This window comes from Macaca nemestrina, chromosome 3 (genome assembly GCF_043159975.1).
Source record: "Macaca nemestrina isolate mMacNem1 chromosome 3, mMacNem.hap1, whole genome shotgun sequence".
NCBI lineage: Eukaryota > Metazoa > Chordata > Mammalia > Primates > Cercopithecidae > Macaca > Macaca nemestrina.
Window position 1 is genome coordinate 7,598,275 of NC_092127.1, and position 19,281 is coordinate 7,617,555.

The following is a 19,281-nucleotide window of genomic DNA, read 5'->3' on the forward strand; positions in this document are numbered from 1 at the left end:
GATAATGAATTATTATCACACAGTTGCTCTTAATTCTAAAGTCAGTCTGTTCTCAATATATTAATACCCTAAAGACTACAAATACTTCTCCAAGTAGGCAACGGGGAAAAAGGGATATGCATCATTATTTTAAACAAATTCACTAAGGGAGTCAAATCACCAAATTCTGTTCAGTTGCAATATCATCTTTTGGGATACTCTTCCAAGCTTTCCAGAGATGCCATATCCACCTTTTTTCTTTTGACAAGAGAAGGGAAAGGTAATGCCTCAACATATTTCTATTTCCAGTGAAAAGACCACCCAGTGAATTCTGCCAGAGTCTACCAATGTTTGACAAAATACATTGTCAGAAGATAAGAAATAGAGCATGATGAAGAGACAGTCCTGTTCTCGGGCATCCCAGCCGTTTGGGACCCTGTAAAAAGTCTAGGGCAGCTCTCAGCCTTTCATTTCCATTGCACCTCCTCACACATACCTGGAAACTTTTCTCTACCTCCAAATTACAATGACTTCGGAAAACACACGTATGTAATGTATTACACGGTACAAGTACTTATCCTCCCTCCACAATAAAAATTAACAAGTTACCACTCCAGCTACCTTAAAGGTGAGGCAGTAAGAATGGAATCCAAGCTGCATAGTAAGATGCTCAGCAAAGATCAATCAGACACAACCCGCCTCAACCTAAAATATGTGAAGCTCTTTGTAATCGGTTGTAAAACACAAGAGGGACTTAGAATCTCAGTTGCAGGCTCATAAATTCGTAATTTTTGAAACGCCCAGCTCAGGATATTTTGTGTGTGTTTCCAGCCCCATCCAGAGTTTCCCGATCAAGTTTCAGCCGTGATCCACCACTCCCCACGTTACCCCTCGCCCCTCACTCTCCCTCCTTCACTCCTTTCCAACTTGGCTCCCTGGTCGCTGCAGAAGCCTTCTCTCCCCTGCCTGCCCCGGAAAGCGGTGACATCCCGGGGCTTTCCGCTCGCTGGAAGCCCCACAGGATCCTGTCAAGACGCCCCCGCAGAGGACACCGGGCCCCGCCACACAGTGGGGGCCGAAGAGGACCAGGCGGGCTCCCCTCCCCGCCCCCACCGGGCGCCCAGCCTCCGGGCTGCCCTCCTCGGGGGCCCCGGGGCTCCCCAGAACCGGGGCACGGCGCCTGGCTCCTCGGGCGAGAGGCGCCGGCGAAGTTCCCACCTGAGCCGGCAGCCGGAGGTGGTGGGCGCGAGGGCGGGGCGGGGACTGGGAGGCCGGACGGCGGAGAGAGCCCGCGCGCCGGGGAGATGCCCCCGCGCCCGCCGCCTCCCGGGGCCAGTAGCAGCCACGCGCCGTCCCGGTTCGCGCTCGCCCGCTCCCGGCGCCGCGGCCCGGCACTAGGACCCCAGAAAGGAAGGAGGGCGCGCCGGCGGCGGCGCCGCACTTACCGCGCTCGGCTCGCCCGCGCCGCCGGCTCGCTCCCCGGCAGCAGCCGCCGCGTCCGCCCGAGCCGCGCGCACACCGCGCCGGGCCAAATTCAAAGGAGCCGGGCGCGGGGGAGGGGGGCCCCGCCGAGGGAGCGGGGAGCGGGCGCCGGCGGGGCGGGGGCGGGGAGGGGGCGCGAGTGTTACAACTTCCTTCCCTGCCCGCCCCCGGCCGCGCGGCCCCGGGACGCGGGAGGGGAGGGCGCTGGCGCGCCAATGAGTTCACTTTCTTTCTCTCCCCCGCGCTCCCCCTCTCCCCGCCCGCCGGCCCTTCCAGCCTCCTCCAAGGCGGCGGACCAGGCCGGGCCGGAGTTTTCGGGGCTCGGCCCGCGAGCGGGAGGACCGGGGAGGCGAGGGAGGAGGAAGGCGAGAAGGGCCAGGTGAGGAGGCCCCCGGGACGCCCGGCCGGTGAGCGGCATCCAGGACCGTAATTGTGCGGAGGGGGACGCGCCGGGCCGAGTGTGCCCGAGCCCGGGCGCGTACACGTGTCCGTGTGTGTGTGTGTGTGTGCGGGAGTGTGCGAGGGAGAGGAGGAAAGGAGAGGAGCCTACCATGCGCTTCCCCCGGTGCAGATCGCGGGAGAGCCCAATCACGGGGCGAGCTGGACCTGGCTGTGATCATTTATAATCCTTGACTCCTCTGCTCCGCCACTTGTCAAGATGACAGGTACTTTATTTCTTCTTCTTTATTCAAAAAAAGAGATTCCCCGTTTACTGCCTTTTTCTGTCAAATGGGATTTGCCGGACTGAACCACGTTCGCCGCCCCTCCCTCCTTCCCTCCTCCCGGCCGCGTCGGGTTCGGGAAAGCACCGAGGCTCCCATGCTGTGACCAATCAGTGCCTCTACTACTCTCGCCGTGATTTAGGGGTCATCCGTGAATAACACTTCAAGCTGATGAATGGCTCTTGCCGGCTTTCGGCTCTGATGAGGGGTCTGCCCGCCGCTGATTGCAAACACTAATGAACTTACTGCGCCATTTGAAATTCACACGCACCAACAAAGTGCGGGGGTACGTGCGTGGGGGTCTGTCCTTTTCTGCTACGGGTGGCGGCGAGGCGGCCCTGGGGGAGGGGGCGGGTAATTGCTTTGGACTTAAGTGGAAACACTTCTCTGTGTAATCAAACCTCTAACCTTCTTAGAAAACTACTTTTCTTGATCTTCCGTAGGGTGGGCTTTTCAGGTCAGCTGAGTCACCCGAGGAGGTGGGAGTGCAAGACACTGCCAGGAAGACGGATTCCGAGGCAGAAGGGTGTAATTAAGGATTTCCACCCCCGGTAGGCGGCCCGTCCTTTGCAGAGCCTCTGAAAATGACCCGCGCCTTCCTTTCCACAGTGTCCTTTCGTCCGAGACCGAAAAGCGCAAATGACCTTTGGACAGGGAAGGGAGGCAGTAAACGCTCAGACTTCCTTACCAGCCCCATTCGGCACTGTAGCAGAACAATTGTCTGTCCCCTGGCTTCAAGCACCTAGGCCTCCGCCCAGCATCACCTTGCCGGGGCGGACCCGGGAGTCCTCCGAAGGCTCCACTCCCCGCTTTTACTACTCTTCCTTCTTCTCCATTCTCCCCTCAGATTAGCAGCCGAACACTGTCCCTGCCTCGATTTTGTTTGCTGTGGGAGGGAAAAAAAAGTTTGCTGCTCCTCCCAAGACACTGCCACTTTCTACCCACCGCAGCGCTGGCTCCCGGCTCCCCGCTCCCCAGCCCCCGCCCCCTATCTGCAGGAAAGTCCTCCCCCGGAGCTTCCGAAACTGCTGGAAGTACCAGAGTTTTGTAGCTCCGAATGGGCGACCTGAGCAGAACCGCTCTCTGGCTCGGCGGTCCGTGGGATCCTTCAGGCTCCTTTCGGGTCCGGGACGGGGCGGTGGCAGAGGTGGGGCATGCGCGCTTGGGACTGCCGAGTGCGTGCGACTCCCCCGTGGGCGCCCGAGCATCTCCCCGCCTTCCCCTGGGACCTGCAGTCCGCCGGTGGAGGGCTGAGACCCGGCGACCAGGCCTGCCCCGGCCGCCGCCGACCTGTCCTTGGAAGCGTGGCGGAGACTGGTGCGCTCCCAGCCTCCTCGCGCCACCGTCCACTTTCAGCTTCAGAGCGGAGGATTCCGCCGACCTGTACCTGTACTTGGCCGTTAGGAAGTCCACTTGCATTTTTAACTGCCGTGCAGAACCAGAAACAGATCGAGCACTGGGAGAACACGGACGACGCCTCCTAGGAAAGCCTGAACCTTTATGATAGTTTCTCCAAAGTTTGGGCTAGAAGGGAGGAGAATCCCTAAACTCGAACTAGTGTGCCCAGACCCACAGCCCGTGTTCCCGAAGTTGCTAAGTGCCCGAGCGCAGCGCGTTAAGTAGAGAAGTCTTGGTAGTAAGCGAACCCGACCCGGCTCTCGGGGCACTACTGATGGAAAGCAGCACACGCACATCCTTGCGGGAAGAATCTAGAGTCACCCTGGGATAGATCCATCTCCTTCTGCCACTGAATTTCACACTTGAAAAAGATAAGGTCATGGGGGCGAATTAATGATATCCCCCACTCATTCTAACCATTCTCATTATTAAAAAAAAAAAAAAAAGCTTGTTAATTATGAAGATATGTCCCAGATATTACATGAAGAGCATGCAAACTACTTGAAATTTGAATCCGGACATGACCGTAAGGAAACTCTTTCATAAAGCACTTTTGTGGCCCAGTTCCCACACGCACACAAAAGTATTAGGTCTTTAAAACTTTTTTAAGTATGTAAGTGAGACTCCCTCCTACTATCTAGGAATACACAATAGAGATGAGACACTGCCCCAATCCTAAAGAGGCCAGAACTGAAGTGCTACATTGTGGTAGTTGGGGGATGCTGCTTTTTTCCAGCTCTTTTTTCCTAGAATCCTCATTACAGCTAACGCTGGTAATAAAGGTAGGAAACAATAGAACTCATAAAACTTAGAAATGGCAATAAATCTTGGCTCCTGTCTCTAGCCCAGTTCCTTCTTACATGAGATTCAAAGTTTTTCAGTATGCAATGCTGAACATTTACACTATGCTTGCAATATAGAAAAAAAATGCTCTAGAACTCATTAATACGGCCCTGCGCACTCTATGCCAGGCGTCGCTGGTGGACAAAGCGCGCAGGGGTCCTCCTCTACATCTGCCTGCGCCTGTAATCCAGGCAGCTTACGTGTGTTAAATTTGGGTCTGTCTCTCATACAAAGAAGTTCCATCATTTGAGGCCGTTAGGAAAAGCTGATGTTGTGCAGTGCCAAACTACTGCACGCTTCCTCCTTCAAATGAATCCCTGGAAAGCAGAGAGGCAGCTGGCTACGTGACCATCATGCTTTTTGCCTCACTGAGCTGTTGTCAAGAGAGGGCGGGGATGGCGGGCAGCTCACGCCGTGCCCTCCACAGCAATAAAAACTGGAGCGAGAGAAGAAATGCAAGACATCGCTGTCTGTTTTGCAAGCCTCTGGCCCCTCTCAGCAAACTCTGCCCGGCGCAGCTGGTGACTTTGCGGTGTGAACGCAGCCGGTAGTGCTCGGGATAATGGGACGGAGCTGGCGGCGTCGCCCTCCCGTGGGCCCCTCTTGTCACACAGATGCGCAGCTCTCCACAAGGAAAATGTGGCCCAGCTCCCCTCGCCTAGCCCTACTCTTAGGAACGCATGCCTGGGGCCTTTGCAAGCCTCTAAAAAGTCCTTAGGGGGAAAAAAATGGGCGGAACCTCCGGATTCATTTTGGGGAAGAGGAGCCAGGCTCTTGCCCCACTACTGAGGCAAGGCCAACAGCACCCTGCCCTGCTGCTCCACCGCCTCCCTGTGGGCCAAGTCTCTGCCAAGTGGCGCTGCCCACCTGAAGGTGACACCTGTCCATTTTAGTCAGCATCACATGCGCCTTCCCTTTCTCCCCTTTGGGGGCTGTCCGTTTTCTCCTCCTGTCCTGAAGAGCCAGCTTGGACCTGAAGGGGCCGGGTAGCAGCTGTTTGTGCCTCTCTCCCGTGCAGACTCGACGGTCTCCGCAGCCACTTCCTAATTTGACACGCGAGGCTTTCAGGCGTGCAGAAGGGGACCGCCCCGCCGGGTGAGGCAGGTATTAGGCTCTCCAAGGAGACTTGTGGACATCACTCGAGTTTACCTATTCTTTGGACTTTGTTCCATCTGCTCTAGCAAACCTGAGGCCTGAGGCCTGCCTGCTGGGTTCAAACCCAGTGGCTGCGCCGGCTGCTACCTCTCCCACTCAGGAGACCCTAGGAACGATGAGGAACGGGGTAGAAATGGCCAGGGGAGCCAAATCTCAGGTACCTAGACCTTCCAGCTCACCCCTCAGGACCAGGAAAGCCAGTCACCCACATATGCCCAAAAGAAGGTTATGTCTCAACTGAGAACAGCAAATAGGTGATGGGCCACTTTAGAACACAGGCTAAAGGCTGGTAGCCACTGAGCAAACCCCAAATTCTAGGCACCTGAGGTGTTTGCCTTACACAAATAGCTTCACAGTGAACAACACTAAAACTTAAATTTTACATGTAAGTCTCTCAAGTAGCCTTAAAGATATTATTGGGTGGGGTTTTCCCCCCACTGACAAAAAATAACTTATCCCTTGGCTGTTAGATTGAGGGAACTATAAAACTAATATTTTAATTCGATCACTGACAAAGTCATAAAATTAAATGACTGTTTGTAGAGGAAAATATGTTTTCATTATCTTAATTAAAGCAAGATAAGCCTCTCTCAATGTGCATGCATTTTGGAGCCACTGAATGGACTGGTGATGAGACGAAGCAACCTTTAACTGGGACCATGCTTCTCCAGTACATTTGCTTGTATTCCATGGCATAAACCTGGCCTATGCGTGGCTCCAACCTTCGGTGAAAAAGCATTTGCATAGCACCACCCAAGGGCTCCCTTGCTTTGGCTGGAGCCTCATAAAAGATTCCAGGTTTTGCAAAGCATTTTGAACACCAGCATCTTTTAACATGTGGAACTTTTGGTTTTGGTTTAGCTCTGTGAATGTGTTTAAAACTTGCTACATTATTCCACACTGAAAGTTGGAACCTTTATAATTAAGAGTTACCATGGAGTGCCTTTTAAAATCTGTCATATTTTCTATAAACAACTTTTCAGTGAGAAGCGTATATAGTGTACTCAAGGTAGGCATTAGCTGCTGGCAAGGTTTATGATAAAATGGTGACATTACAGGACAATTTTTTAGTAAAACAACACCCTTTAGATATTTTAGGTTCCAGCTTATATGTTAACTTGTAAATATAGGTTAAAAATATAGGCATCAAGTGACTATAATTCAGTATCAGACAAATTGAACATCTTTTTATTTCCCAGAAGTGCCCTACTCTTTCTCCTCCCTTTGGTGACCTCTTAGTCTGGAATGCCCTGCATCTGGAGCCCCTAGAACACACAGCTTTTAAAGCACCTGTCAGTGATACTCTCCTTCCTTGGCAGTGCTTCCACTGTGTTTTCTGCGTGTAATAAAGGATGGCACTGTTTTTTGTATAGGTCTTTCCTAATAGCTGAGCACTCTTGGAGTGTGGGGGCTCAACCTTATGCCTCTTTGGACACACAAGCCTAGCCCATGGGCTGGCATATAGGAGCTGCTCAATAAATGTTTGTTGAATGAATGAGTGGATTTACGAATAAAATATTTTCATTGTCTTTAGCCCTTCTGACTTTCTTTTTTAAATAGGGGTAAGTCATAAATAAAATTTATCTCGAAAATGTATTTAAGTACACTTTTTTCTTCTCTACCATCAAGTTTTTAATGGGACATCATTTTAAAATTCTGGTCATTACAACGAACCACTTTTGACCTTGGTTGACTTTCCTCAGAAACATAATTTAAAGTAAAGACGAAAACAATGAGAAAAGGCAAAGAGATCAAATTTTGGTTTTCTCTTTTTCAGTAGGATATGATATTTATCGAAATTTGGAAACAAATTGTAGCAAGCACCTGTAACGTGTAGATACTCACGTTTTTATATTAAATATGACATTATTTATAAAACCCTATTGTCTTCTACCTTGCCTTTGGATTTTTAGTGGTAAGAAGTGCAGCGCCTAAGATGACTGCTTTTCATTTCTTCAAGACAAGGGTTCAGCTGGTATTGGGGAAACAATCTCTGTTTGTTCCTGTCTGCTCAGGAGGACTGTTTCTAATTGATCTGGCATGGAATTTAGTTGGAGATGTGTATGTTGCAACTGAAGCGCAGAGCCTGTGTGCTTTGTAAAGTGATAACCATATGGGCCTTATTGGAAACATTTGAGGATTTTCGACATTAACCTGGGTTAAATTGAGCTATAAATTCAACTCAAATGTATATGTCCTGACAAATTCATCATCACTTTGGATAGATTCAATCCATGCTCCCCTCAGATTAATAAAGATGATGACCGCTTATCACAAATGGAAAGATTTGTCGTGATAAAGTACCATAATGTTGTACTTTGCACTGTTTAAATGCAAATTGCCCATATTAAGCAGACATTTTCTACTGTTATCACTTTCAGTAGAATGGAAATGTTTAAAAATGATCTCTGGGTAAAGAAGAGGATATATAGTCAAATCTATTTCCTCTTACACCATTTTCAAGTGCACTTCGCTATCATCATGAAGATTTAATTAAGCAAGCTCAGCTAAGCTAAAAAAGCAAAGAGGCTGAAAGTTACTACTTATAGAAACATTCAGGACTTATACAAAATAATTTATTTACTATTCTTCATTTAGGGATTGGAGCAACCACTGAAGGTTAAAAATACAACAGAATTCTATAGCTCCTTTCCCCTATTTCTGAATATCAAATTTAGAGCTTACACTTTTGTTACAGATAATAGTACTAAGTTATGGATGTTGATGGTTCTTCTCTTGCAGCTTTAAATTGCCTTGAAAAAGATACAGTTTCTTTAATTAAAAAAGCTGCACAGAACTAATCCCTCTAGCTGAAAAAAGAAAAGTTTTAAGCAATCTCTTTCTGCTCCGAGAGAGAAAGGCAGACAATACCATAACAGATCAGAAACATAAGCTATAGTGTGCAGCCAGGAGCACAGCAGGGAACTGAATACTGCTCCGACTGTGTCATTTTTTAATCCCCCATCCCAGTTTTCCCCGTCTGACCTCATGCTGAGATGAAGTTATCACACAAGACAGCTTTACTCTCACCAATGAATCCAACCCTGGATCTGTATTATCCTTAGCAGATCAAAACACCGCTTTCATCAAATAGCATTATCTGCATAAAAGGCATGCAATTGCCCTATAATTTCACCCAAACTATGCTATTCATTTAAAGGACACGAAGAGAAATGTAATTCATTCCTTTTGGGGGGTGGTAGAGAAGAGTGAGACTTGGGGAGAGGCAGAGGCTGGAAAAGCTAACTTACCCCCTTCAGTCATGGGAACTTTTCTGTTTTTAACACAGAATCCCAAGAAGGGGTCCATTTAAAAGTCCCCCTACTCCTGCGCTTTAAGATTAATTGTTGGAGCAATTTGGTGCAGTTTGAGTGACAAAAGTGTAAGTTGTGTAGAAAACTGGCAGTGAGAAATTACAAAGCTTGCTGATATCATTAGCCATGCTTCCATGAACCCCAATAAAAACATCATATCCAGTAAAATTGGAGAAGCATAAGAATTAGCTGGACAACTGGATGAAGTTTAACACAACGTTGTATTGGGTGGGGGGGATCCTGACTGGAGATCTTTCTGTGCATTATGAGAAGTTTGAATCCTTACGGTGGGAAGACAAAACACATATTCCACAATTCAAGAGTTGACACTTTGAAAAATATTTAAGAAATCTTAGGAGTCAAGACTAGTGCTTTTTTAAAATTTAGAAAATACTTTAGCCTCTTTCAGAATGCCTTTTTCATCTTATGTTGAAACAGTGTTCTCATTTGCATTGTAGATTATATAAGCTGTTATAATGGGCTTCTCTTTAATGGATCCTAACTCCTTATTGAATGCCATCCGTTGTTTTGCTCAAGGTATGGTGATAGGTTAGAGCAATCAGCTACAACCATTTGTGTCAAGTAAATGGAATTACTAAGAAGTACTAAAACTCCCACGTGAGTATGGGTGACCTATTAGGTATATGTTAATATCCTTATCATATGTTTTACTCACCATAATTTCAATGATTTTACTTGAAAATGTAAATCTTCCACTCAGTGTGCTTTCACAACTCACTACGTAAACTGACCCTGCAAGAAATTCAATTTAATCTCTACCCTTCCATCACCCAGACAACAGCTATCCACAGAAATGCATAGGGCAAAGAATCAGAACTGCTTGAAAAAGAACAACATTAACATGCTTCAAATTAGAGGCAAGGAACACTCCTGGAAATTCATGAGGCAAGTGACGGGGCAAGAATTTTTCCCTTGAAAGAAAGAAACTGGTTCTAGAAGAAAGTAATTGTAGCCCTATTATTCGCTATCATTGCCACTTTAATGACATGTAGGTATGCCCTAAAACATTTCTATGCAATTAATAAACAGGTGTTTTGTTTTGTTTTTTTCCATACCAGCTTCCCAAAACTACAACTTGATACTGAAGTGCCCTGAGACTAAGAGTCTGTGTAGATATATGGTCTGCTCAGTACTAAAGCTCCAACCGATGTTTCCAAAATACAGCTTCACGACATACAAATTATCTGAAATTTAATGTGATTAAGCATTAAACTGTGGTATTTCCTTGAATTTAATGACAGTGCTATTTTCATGTCAAACTTGATTACAAGAACCAGCTTTCAGAGCAAACTGTTTAAAATCCCAAATCATTAACAGATCATTTAGGGTTCAGTCTCACAAAACTTCTTGTCTGTGAACTATCAACTAAAGATATGTAAGCAGAGAGGTGAGTTTCACATTTTGCTTACATATGTGTTGGTGGGGAGAGACTGAATCTACAAGTCACATTTCTGTCTGTTAATGCCAGGAGAGGAAAGATGTTTACATCAATACCACTGCCACTCTTAACAACATACTTACGATGAAGTTCATGCTCATAGCCTATTTTCTCAAAGCCTGTCATGGACCATTATACCCATTTGAAATGGACATAGACAAACAACTTCCTTAAGACTTTAGAAATTTAAAATACAACATAAGATTTTGATATTTTATTTCTTCTTTACTTTCAAGTCTATATTCAACTCATAGCTGATTTTTCTAAGAGACTAAACCTGGGTCATCCATAAATCCTGATGTCGGAAGTACATTAGGCCACAGTTGCATTAATTACCTCAGTCTGGAAGCCTAAACAGTCATCTTCATGGGTCATGGAATTCTTTGTTTGCTTAAAGATGACACCAGAAACACCACTACTCTTAGGGTACAAACGTCCCAAGTGAGGCAAAGAAAGATATTTCTAACAACATTCTAGGTAAAGCTATCCGCTGTCCTCTTGCCTAAAATTATGGATCATTTTTGGATTTGTTTTTTGTCTTTTTTTGAGACGGAGTCTCGCCCTGTCACTAGGCTGGAGTGCAGTGGTGTGATCTCGGCTCATTGCAGCGTCTGCCTCCCGGGTTCAAGTGATTCTCCTACCACAGCCTCCAGAGTAGCTGGGACTACAGGCGTACATCACCACACCCAGCTAATTTTTGTATTTTTAGTAGAGATGGGGTTTCACCATGTTGGCCAGGATGGTCTCAATCTCCTGACCTTGTGATCCACCCTCCTCGGCCTCCCAAAGTGCTGGGATTACAGGCGTGAGCCACCACACCTGGCCAAACTTTGGTTCATTTTTGGTGCTTAAGACAGCAAAGCTTGGTTTGCTCTGTGATGTGATGCATTTCTAAGAAAAGAGAGTTGTGGAATAAAACCATGAAATATTAAAGGAGTCATATTGAAATACAGCAAGCTCCTACGGGCCATATGATCTGATTTTTAGTTTACCTGATGAAGATGTAGCTCTGGCTTTGTTTGCTTTAGTGAAAAACATAAGAAGCCAGGCATTTCTAGAGCAGACTGGGAGAAAGAAGAATCTAGCCTGGGCAGAGAAGCATCCAAATTTCTTTCTGTGTTTACCTAACACTTCTTTCTTAGCCGTATACTCCAAGTCCAGCACTTTTAATCCACAAAATCTATGAAAGACCAGGATTCACCTTCCCCTCTTTTATCCTTGGATAAGATATCTAGGAGGAAAAAAAAGTAGGCCATGAGAAGATTATAAGCTAAGAGTCTATAAAGAGGGAGGAAATTGGCAGTGAGAGAATCTGAGTTAGGGGAAAGAGAAGGGAGAACAAGCTTAAACTGAAGATAAACTAAGACGATACTGGAAGGAAGACAGGGTGCGTGTGAGATTCCTAGCTTCGAGTCCTGGCTTAATGGAGCTCTGCATTTATCTTTAGTCTCTATTTACACTGATCAGTGAGTACTAGAATCTTGCCTCAAGAGTTTACAGTGTTACTTAGAAACTAGATTTAAATCAGGCCATGGTATAGGCAATATTTATTTTCAAACTTATTAGAAATCAACCTTTACTACATTTTGGAATAATGTTGATAATAAAGAGGTTCTTTATTGAAATTTGAAGATTATCTTGATGACAAATAGGCTGTAACTATCTATGGTAGCCCTGGACCAATAATTTTCTAATTGTTGCCTTTAGACCCCCTGTAATCAGAATCACCTGAGGGTTCTTGAGAAAATATACATTCCTGGGCCCTGTTTCAGCTGTAGGGAATCAGAATCCCCAAGGATAGAACCAGTAAATTAGCATTTTAAACAACTCTTCCAGAACATTCTTACTCAAAGGGAAGTTTGAGAAATATTGCCCTGGGTTAAATATTTTTCATAAAGTAAATATATATTTCAGTTTTAACATTTCCCTATTAAAAAGAAGTTGTTGCAAATAACTGTAGTGGAATTATTTTCAGGATTGACACATTCCCACTTAAGAAAGAAATCAAAATTCACAAAATGAAGAGGGTGAGAGTGTCTGCCAGGAGAAATTCCAGCTGAAGATTCAGTGACACTTCAAAATTCAATTTTGGATTATATTTTCTAAGAGTCATAAAATCAATGTTATAAACTGAGATGGCATTTTCTATGTATTTTAATACTTGGAACACTGTATACAAATTTTTGCTGGCTATCTTGTTTAATATTTTATATATGATTCTAAAATTATATAAATTTTGGGATGAACCTTTAAATATGTATTAGTTCTATTTATTATCAGAAATTAAAGAATGCTGTTTGTGAAGTGGAATAGAAACTAAGTCAACTTGTGTAGCCTTTAATAGAAATCTCGAATAAATATATCAAAAAAAATTAAGAGCTTTATTTGGAAGCTAGGCATTTACAGGTCGGCATCCCATGCTATTTCTAGGATGGTTTTCATAAGCATTGCTTATGCTGAAAGCCCTTACATTTTTAACATAAAGCATTATCACTATCCTGCCATCTTCACTTCCTTCTTTTGCAATTACTTGTCTCTGAAGGGTGTGACTTTTAACAAAGTACTATGATTACACTTAAGGATGCGACCCTGTTTTCTCTTATATTGCAGATTTAAAGTCCTTATTATAAGTAGTGGGAAAAGCATAAAAACAAGTCTTTCTTTTTATGTTGTCTTGACTACTGCAATTACCTGGTCTGCATCCTATTTTCCCTCCTCCTCCTGACTCGCCTGGCCTACATGCATGTTTTCTTGCAGACAACGTGCCCACCACATAACACACATTGTCTCATGTGGTCCTCATAACAACTTCAAAAGTCGTTACTATTATTTTCCTCATTTTAAAGATCATACATTGAAAAGTGAGTAGTTTGTCCAATGTAAGTAGAAAAGCCAGGATTAATTAATCTTTTTCCGGAGCCCAAACACTAAGAATGACACATATTTCTAGGAGGAATAGAACCTGCTCTGATCATGTTAGTTACGCACATATAAAATCATACACACACACAGAACTATGAACTAGAGTTTAATAAGGGCGATGCCTCTTAAGAACACATATATACCCCAATGTGAATTCCACAAAGAAAATACCTTATTGCTTGAGTCTGCTTTTGAGAAAAGTCATTTTATAATATGAAAAAATTGAACTTGACAAAACTTTAGGTCCCGTTCCACAGCAATTTTGCTCATCTTCCTTTGTTTTATATGTTGTACGGATTTACAATAAAATTGCTCCTAATATAACACATTTTTTTTTCTGAGACAGATTCTCGCTCTGTTGCCCAGGCTGGAGTGCAGTGGCGTGATCTCAGCTCACTGCAACCTCCACCTCCCAGGTTCAAGCAATTCTCTGCCTCAGCCTCCCGAGTGGCTGGGATTACAGGCACTCACCACCAGGTCTGGCTAATTTTTTTTTTTTTTTTTTCAGTGGAGACATGGTTTCACCATGTTGGCTAGGCTGGTCTTGAACTCCTGACCTTGTGATCCACCCGCCTCATCCTCCCAAAGTGCTGGGATTACAGGCATGAGCCACCGCGGCTGGCCTATAATGCATTTTATAATTCCTTTATCAATTTCTCTAAATAACATTATATGCAACCCTCAGCACATCTTTTTGAATGATGATTGAAGGCTAGACTTACAGAAGATTTCAGCTCCAGAAAGACAGTTCCCTCCTCCATTATTAATCTATTCAGGATAAAGTAAAATCACTGTATTAAGGACTGAGCACAGTTTGGGTGTGATAAACATTTGTCTGATAAAAAATTTCCAGGAAGGCTGTAGCTGCTCCAATGTTTAGCTTGTAGAAGTTGCTACCCCTCTTTGAATGATCAGGGAAGTTAAACAAGGTGAATTGTGAGTTTGTTGCTATTTGAAATCACAAATCATTGAAAAACTGTCCACTAGAACACCTTAGGGAGTGAATGGCAGATAATAATGGTTTATGTGTGGTTGCAAAACAATAATGAACCTGTCTAATCAATTGTTCTGAATAGCAATAGATCACAGTGGAAGGAAAAATACACATCCTTATTGACCCCTTGTGCATTCTGTTACATTTCATTCTTGTGACTTTTGAATGGTTTCCTTTCATACTTAATCAGGCAGTGACAGATTAACCCTAAAATGGTTACCCATAACTCTTCCTAAAGGCAGAATTTAATATAAATAACTGAAACCAGAGCAGAAAGTAAACCCAGTATCTTTGCCTTCTTATGGATATGATATATTCATGATAAAAACGCTAATATCAAATCTAAAATGAACATAAAATAAATCAATGCTAATCATGGGTGAGTTTTTTTTATTTAACAAAAGATTTAGTAAAATAACAAATTCATAATCATAAACAGAAAGAAAAATGAACTATGACCTGAACTCATTTTATCCATTTAGGTTTATCTTCTAACAGATGCATAGTAGTGTGGCCAAACATATTTTGCCGTGATCTGCAATGACTGATAAACTATTAAATGATTGATTGTACTGGGCACATTAATTTTACATGTATGGACATGCCATATGTTCAGGGTTAAATTGTAGAAAGCAGTCTGTTCGTTCTGCACACCCCAACCTCCCCCACTACATTTAGAGTTTATACAGTGTTTACGTTAACACAGTTTATATAAGAGAGGTCTATTGAAATAATTAGTTTAGATTCACTTATGCAGATGACCTGGCCAAAAACCCACTTGAAATACCAAGGGTCGCCATTATCACCAACAAACTGAACTGTTATCAAATAAGAATTTCATTTCATCCTGGGGTTAAATCTGTCACACAAGAAGTAATAGTCCTCTATCAGCTTCTCTTAAGATATTAAGAGAATCAAATGAGACAGAATGTTTAAACTTTAGAGGGTTAGAGTTTATTGTTAATTGATCTCTCATTTATCTAACCAATTATTTTCTTCTAGTTCAGCTTACGTAGGAAAAATTCAAAATAAATATAATGTAATTTGTGTGAAATGATGCTACAATCTTTCAGCTTCGTCTTAAACATTTTATCTAATACCAACTGTCCAGATCCAAAGATGAAATTAAAAAAGCATACAGGATTTATAAATGTTTGTTTTCTTTTTGTGGTAATATGTTATGTTGAGCCATTCCAGCTCATTCAACAACTACTTCTTTTACTTGGTAATGAAAATGTGCACACTGACCGAGGGAAATGTCTCCGACCAGTGAAGCAGATACCTCCAAAAGTGGCCTACATGGGGTTTGATGTGAAGCCTTAATTTATTGCACTGTCACTTAAACACATAGTACAATGGTTTTCGTGACTGTTAATAATGTATTACTAAGTATTAATCAGCGATAAAAAGAAATGTGATTTGTATGTATGTAAGTTTGATCTATTTATCTTACTAGTATTGATCTGCTATGAGTTTTCTTTTTAGATATCAGATTTTGGTGAGAATCCCACTAATGGAATTTTTGCCACATTCACCTAGAAAAATTACTTTGCAGTATAGTATTTTAATTCAGTAAAACCTTTATTTAGAAATGTCATAATTTCTTTAACTCTATAACTAAATTGTCTCTAAATATAAAAATCTAGATTTAAATTAAATTGCACATTATTTTTGTAGTTATGATATCTGAGACTACCCTCTCTCTGAAGAATATTTTTAAAAAGAGTTGGCTTTGCCTAGATTTAGATAAAATATCTGCAATCTAATTTGGAGTGGTAAACTATTCTGACGTTTTAACTTCCTTGCAATTTTACGACTACGTTAGAAACTTTACAGTAAGAATAATAGTAGCCAACTCAATATAGATTTGTATACTGTATTTGGAGATACCTCACATATACTTATCTATTTGTGTATCTATGTGTATATGCATGTGTCTGTGTATCTAGATCTCTTTCTCCTACTATAGTGTTATAGTTTTAAGCTAATTGTCTCTTGGGTGCATATAATCTTAAGGAAGACGCTTTTAAAACACTGCAATTGAACATTGACCTTCTTTTTCTTAATTTATTATTTACCTAATGCATACTTTTACCTATAAAAGAATCAGTGTAAGATGGAAAACTTTTAATTTGATTACTTATACATCAATTGCCAAAAGGCTTATTTCAGCAACATAAAGTACAGCACTAACCTTTTTGTGGAATCCACTCTTTGATTATCCTTTCCTAATTACCTATCCTTTGATACCTAAAGCTTTTAATTTCTGTTTTTTTCTTAATGGGTGATCTATTATATTCTTTCAAGGAAGGTGGTTCTGCTGATACGTTTGATAATTTCAGTTACAATGCTTTGTAACATTTTGATCATATATAATACTACACCTTCTAAATTTTTGATTCTTCTTCATTCAGGAAGCAGGAATTCTGAAGAGTAAATTCTGATTCATATTTGACAACAGAGATTTGTGATACTCGAAAAATACCATGTTTCTCATATTTTCCTTCTCCTTGTATTATATATTATGAAATATAAATAGATTGCCATGTGTGTATTATAAATATTCTAAGCTAAATATCTGTAGGTATTAATTCAAATCATTTATACTTAACACAATTTATCTACTGCTGACTGCTGTTTGTGACTATGTGCATTAGCAACATTTTTTCACATGATATTTATTATGTGAATTTAAAACGATTTAATAGTCATATACTTTGCACAATGCTAGCTGTCTGTTGCTTCAGGATGTAACCCTATTCCCACCTTTTTCCATGCTTTGTTGCCATCGATCTTTCTGGGTGGCCTCAAATTAAGGCATTTTCTTCCCTCATGACCTGCTTTAATTTTTTTTGGAATGTGAATAATTTTGATGACAGAATTAATTTGAGTGTGAAAATATGAGAGAAAAATGTCTATTACATTTTGCTCAAATTAATTGTCGATTTTGTGAAACTGGATAGTAATAATGAACCAACTTCTGTAACGCCAAATCAAAGGTAATTTCTGAAATTGATTTTTTGAGTTATATGAAGATTTAGTACAGTGCCAGGGATGAAGTGAAAAGTAACAATGATTACTTATTTGATGATAAATTTAGGAGAAAATATTCAATTCCAGTTATATATTTTAAAGGAGGATTTCCAAAATTCTCAAATTTACTAACTTCGTTCTTAGTGTTATACCACAGGATCATGTGTCGTTTTAGAGACATGAAAAAAAGAACAGTAAGTTAATAATGAATTGTTCACTTTAAAGAAAACTCAAATCTTAATAGGGAAAAAGGAACAATAGAAGGGCTAGTTAAAATTGTTGAAAAGAAACAAGTACAGGCCAGGCACTGGTGGCTCATGCCTGTAATCCCAGCATCAATGGCTCATGTTTGTAATCCCAGCACTTTGGGAAGCTGTAGTAGGAGGATTGCTTGAGTGCAGGAGTTCAAGACCAATCCAGGCAACATAGCGAGACCCATCTCTTAAAAAACTAAAAAATAATAAAAGAAAGAAAGAAACAAGTACAAAACTCAAATTTTATTAATAGTTCATATGCTAATAGCATAACTACAAGATGATACTTAAAAAAATGCCTACATAGAAAAAAAAGGATAAGGTAACATCCATTACAATTGGAAAATGGATTACCATATAAAATAGTGTTTCTGCATTTTTTCCACAGATTTTTACATAAAATATTTTATCCTTTTGACCAAAACAAAAAAAAGTAAAACATCATTAATAATATTTGGTTATGTGAACCAATGAACTATATTATAAAGCATTACTATAATACTAAACAAACCTATTAAACTTCCTATAAAGAAATTAATTTTTTCACCTAAAGCAAATATTCATTTAATAACTTTTTGATTTATTTATTATACATATCCTGCTGAACTTATATTTAATTTCCTTAATGTCCAAATTTGGTCACAGTAAAATATACTTTAGCAAAAGAAAATTGACAAAGGGAAACAAGAACATTATGATTTTTTTTCCATCCCAAGTTTATATACTTTTCTGAATATCCTAGTTTGCATGCTATATAGACTATATATTATTTAAAACAAAATTGCAAAAACATTGCTTGCTTGATAACTCCAGTTTTGAAAAAGAGTCTTTCAGTAAACTTTGTTCTGCTCCAAGAGAACAGAGCTCCTTTTAAAATGCAGCAAATAGTTTCAGCATGATCTTTTCCTTTATGTTTTATTTAAAATGTTAATGGAGTAAATCCACAATTCACATAATTTATTTTGAAATACTTTTGTTTAGAATAATGCATCGTAAGAACCGTGATATATAGGCAAGTTCCCTTAAAGAACATACATCAATTCAGTTCCCTTTTGAAGCATATTGCAAATGCCCTCTAACAGGGCACAGCAACATTACATAAATCATCTTATATGAAAAATTAACATGACATCAAATATTTATAAATATTAATGTGTATGTTAATATAACCAAAGCTGTAACAAACAATCATAACCTTGCCAAGTTTCCTAGGACAGGCACTGCTGATAATGATATCCATTATCTCTGGAGGAACGCACAATTATGAAAGTTATACACAGGATGCTATGTTTTTAGCTGCTTTTAAATTTACCCATTAGATGTCTACCTTACATGTAATATTAACCCTTTGCACACACATTCTTAAGAAATGTATAAGGCAGCTCATGTGGATAAATATTTTTAAAATCATTTTTATTTAATCATATACGTGGAAAGTCCCTATATATTAACATAACTTTATGCATAATTGCAGTATATGATGTCCTACAGAAAACTCACTTGGGGTTGATCTCATTAACCTGTGTTAAATACCACATATGCATTTATACGTATGCATGCTACACCTTAAGAAAGCCACACTTTGCAAAGGTAGATTGGTGATTTGTGGCCATGCAATGTGATGTACTATGCTAGCTCCAGTCCCTCAGGAAAGTCTGTGTTGAGGATGGGGTGGGGATGGGGAGTTCTTGGGCTTACCTGGGCTAGTAAGGTCAAGTCCATAGTT

General features: G+C 41.5%; 1 protein-coding gene and 1 long non-coding RNA gene across 18 annotated transcripts in view; one reads left to right on the top strand and one right to left on the bottom strand.

Moving 5' to 3' along the window:
* LOC105466614 (teneurin transmembrane protein 3) overlaps positions 1-19,281 on the bottom strand; it is a 2,765,046-nt gene that overhangs the window by 659,859 nt on the left and 2,085,906 nt on the right. The window contains exon 1 of one of the 17 annotated variants that reach the window (XM_011715674.2): positions 2,012-2,122. The exons of 15 other annotated variants lie outside the window; for them this stretch is intronic. The gene's annotated coding sequence lies outside the window, so the exon portion shown is untranslated. Of the gene's footprint in view, positions 1-1,424; positions 1,560-2,011; positions 2,123-19,281 lie in introns of those variants that run through there. One more of the 17 variants, XM_071092793.1, reaches the window with a different exon arrangement.
* The window catches only part of LOC105466611 (uncharacterized), a 61,254-nt gene continuing 43,734 nt past the window's right edge, over positions 1,762-19,281 (top strand). The window contains exons 1-2 of the long non-coding RNA XR_011620781.1: positions 1,762-1,840; positions 2,033-2,126. This is a non-coding gene — a long non-coding RNA (uncharacterized lncRNA). The remainder of the gene's footprint in view (positions 1,841-2,032; positions 2,127-19,281) is intronic.